Source organism: Corvus kubaryi, unplaced genomic scaffold (assembly GCF_017639235.1).
Source record: "Corvus kubaryi isolate FWS band 111438036 unplaced genomic scaffold, C.kubaryi_AGA036_p1.0 37361, whole genome shotgun sequence".
Lineage (NCBI taxonomy): Eukaryota > Metazoa > Chordata > Aves > Passeriformes > Corvidae > Corvus > Corvus kubaryi.
In genome coordinates, this window is record NW_024581118.1 from 866,434 (window position 1) to 870,254 (window position 3,821).

General features: G+C 49.0%; 1 long non-coding RNA gene across 1 annotated transcript; it reads right to left on the minus strand.

The window, feature by feature from the left end:
- Window positions 1-2,895: 2,895 nt before the first annotated feature.
- On the minus strand, window positions 2,896-3,699 carry LOC121667323. Its single transcript, XR_006017012.1, has 2 exons — window positions 3,597-3,699; window positions 2,896-3,504 (listed from the first exon to the last, which is right to left on the minus strand). It is a non-coding gene; the product is annotated as an uncharacterized LOC121667323 (long non-coding RNA).
- Window positions 3,700-3,821: the final 122 nt, after the last annotated feature.

The following is a 3,821-nucleotide window of genomic DNA, read 5'->3' on the forward strand; positions in this document are numbered from 1 at the left end:
ACCAGACTGCTACAGCTCTGGCAGGAGGAAGAGGCACATCACAGTTACAACCACAATACCAATCTGTGCTGAGCAATCTTGTTTCATTTCCCTTCTTTCCCATTCACAATACCGAACATTTTTCATTAAAGATCACGCAGCTTGCTTGCTCTGCTTTATTTTTAAAGACTCTAAATCTTAAACTGTAGCAAAGCCATCTGTCCTGAGCCAGTGTTGGTTCAGAAGAACAACCTCAGTGCCTTTTCCTCCTGCCCCATTGTACCTGAGTTGATCCTGAGCAAAGCTGCTCTGCACACACTTTGTACCCTGCACAAAGGGTAAATGCCTCAGACATCCCTCCTGCTCTACCAGGGACACTCAGCATGGGAAAAGGATTATTTTACTACTTCTAGGGCAGACCTTACCTCATCCTACCAATGCCCATTTAGTTTTCCTTTGCTATCATTTATTTATACCCTCATCTTTCTTTACTGTAATGTACCACAGTGGAGTAATGCACCAACACAGATATTTTCTCCTGATTTTTCCCACCTTTTGCCTCCTATTTACAGTTCCCTGCCTCCAGATTTTTAAAATGTGAGTATTTTTTCTTCCTTCCCTCTATATGCTGGTTTCTGAAAGGAAGTGAATGGGTGACCTTCAATCATTTTAACAGGTAATAAATATTTTACCTGGAAGGATGACATGGAAACAACATGTCTCAGTTGACTGGAGTAATTTTCTTTACTATTATTTTGCTGCTGCAAGGAGCAGAAGAAACGTTTCCATTACAGCAGGAACAGTGGAAAGCAGGAGCTGATGAAAGCTCTCTCAGCTCTCATGCTGCATGGTTCTGCTACCTGCTGCAGAGAACAAAAATGCTCCCAACACAGAGCATTGTATTGTATTGAAATACAGTATTATCCATCTCCCAGGCTTTCTTGTCTGCACTGGAGTGCAGAATCACAGGATGATGGGATAACTTGAGCTGGAGGGGCCCTCAGGAGGTCCCTGTCCAAGCTCCAGCTCAAAGCAGGTCAGAGAAGCCTGGCTCAATAACCTCACAGGAAGGGGCTGGATGCGTAGGGTCCCCAAAGCCTTGCCTGTCCCAGGCTGACCAAGCCCTGCTCCCGTGGCCTTTCCTCTCAGGGAAAGTTCTCCAGTCCCAGCCATCCTGGGGCCCTCCCTTGCCTTCCCTTCCTCCAGTCTGTCAATGCCTTTCCTGGAGTGAGAGCCCCAAACTGAACACAGTATCTGGATGTATGTAGGGAGTGCTGAGCATGAGGGACACGGCCCCGAACCCCTGGCCATGACAGCAGAGTCACTGCGCCGATCAGGGCTCCTGCTGGGGAGCACAGCCCTGCATCTGCACCACAGCTGCCCCCTGGACACGAAACCCTCATGCTGATGCCTTGGCAGGAGGACAGCCTGCACTTGGAAAGTACTTGGTAGCCTTTTCTCACATCCTTAAAAGCAGCAACACCACATTGCAGAGGAAATCCATGCTGCCACTATTAAATCATACAGGAAATATAAAACAAAATCAAGTAAATATTCTTAGAAATATGGTGAGCTGGACACCATTAGCGCAGCTTAAGTGTGTTCAATTTCTTTTTGTGTCTCTTTCAGCAAAAGATTCCTAGAAATGTTTATAGTTTGTTAATTTACATGCCAGTGTATAGTTTTGCATTTTACCAGATTTTTTCCTGTGAGGATGGAGGGGCCCTGGCACAGGGTGCCCAGAGAAGCTGTGGCTGCCCCTGGATCCCTGGAAGTGTCCAAGGCCAGGTTGGATGGGGCTTGGAGCAAGCTGGGCTAGTGGAAGGTGTCCCTGCCCACGGCAGGGGGTGGAACAAGATGAATTTAAGGTCTCTTTCAACCCAAACCAATCTGGGATTCTGTGATTCCAACTCACCTTGCACTCCATCTGCCTTTGGAGATCTGCCTTCCTGACAACTGCATGCTCTCACTTTGCAAATCTTATTTTTGTAGCATTAAGCTTTTCTCACATAGAACAAATTTCACTAACAGTGGTACATTACTGTCAGAACTTCCTCACTCACCTCAGTGCTGCAGGCAATTAACAAGTGAAGCAATTTTTACCAAAGAGCACTTCTGGTACCACAATAACTTGACAGACAACATCTTCCTTTCCTTGGCACTGATGAAACTTCAGGAAAATTTCAGTCATTAGTTATGACTAGTGTCATTCTAAAGAGAGGAATGTATCAGAATCTCTTATTCCATTCTGTACCAGCTTTGAATTTTAACACTGAAAGAGCTCAACACAACCCACTTCAGAAAAATAATTCTTTAAGAAACCCAATCAAGAACAAGATAAGGACTGTTAAATCCTGTCCACGCTGACTCCGAGATTTATCTGAGCCATTTGATCACACTTAGAAAACAGAGACGTTATCCCTGACTAACTTATCAACAGCTTGTAAGGATCAATTGTACAGGCTGCAGTATAGGTCATAAGGAGTGTGAGGGAGTGAAAGCTACTCCATAAAAATAGTTACCTAGGAATAACCTGACTTAGGCTAGAATGTCTCAAAAATACGTGAAGTTTTGCAAGGAGAGGTGAAAGTCCAAACCAGGACTTTTAAAATATTCTAATTATGAAGACACTAACTATAACACTCTAGGAAAACTTACAATACTTCATACTGAATTGCCTTAAATACTCCATTTCAAATAATCATAATTATGTTGCTGCATGATTAAAGACTGAAGTATTAATTCAGACTCACATCTGATCTCTGTTCACTTTTTATTCACACCAGATTTAATTACACTGTAAGTGCACTGCCTTGCTATCGCTATAAAACAGTTGATGCCAAGACCAGTAAAGGCACCTCTCAAGACCCAAAGCTCATAAAACCAATGTTCATTTACCAAACGTTAAAACACAGACACGGGAAGACAAACGTTTATTTCACGTTAGGACTGCAGAGCGGGCTGGAGATGCTCGAGAACACCTAAATGTGTATTTTTGTACCGTAAACAGAAACATCACAAGTCTTGCTTCAGCTTCGTCCCTTGTCTGAGGGGTGTGGGGATGGCGCTGGGCTCGGTGCCACGCGGCCCTGCCTGCCCGGGTTCAGCTGCTTCCCACAGCCTTCGGACTCCGGGCACGTCCCTCTGGAGCGCTGTCCAAGAGCCCTGGAGTTCAGGGAGCAGAGCCCAGCAGGGGCCGGCCCGATGCCACGCATTCATCCTACGGGGCTGTACGGTGGCGGATCCGCTCCTGCCCGCAGAGCGGGGAACGAAGCAGCAATAACCCAATTCCTGTAGCCCGCAGGCTCACCTGGCCAGGGACAGCGGGGGCTGCCCGGTGGCAGAGCAGGGAATGAGCCAATTCCTGGCTCGCCTGGCCAGGGGCAGCGGGGGCTGCTCGGGCCGGCCCCGCTCCGGCCAGGGCACCGCCACTCACCCGCCCTCCGGCCCCGAGCTGCGGGGCTCGCTGCGGGAACCACGGAGTCACCGGGGCTGGAAAACACCTCTGGCATCATCGAGGCCAACCTATGCCCAACACCACCCTGTCAACCAGGCCATCGCACCACAGCCAGCCTTTCCTTAAACAGCTCCGGCAGCCCATTCCAATGCCTAATTACCCTTTTCGGGAAGGAATTCCTCCTGATGTGCGACCTCAACCTTGCCTGGCGCAGCTCAGCCGCCCCCGCCCGGGAAGGGCAGTCAATGGAGAGGGGCCGTAGTGCGGAGCGAGCCCCGCAAGGCGCGGTGCCGCATCCCGGGAACGGGAAAGGAAAGGGGATGCGGAGCGCTGGCGGCGGCGGGGCCGGAGGTGTGGGCAGGGCGGAGAAAGCAGCGAGCGGCCC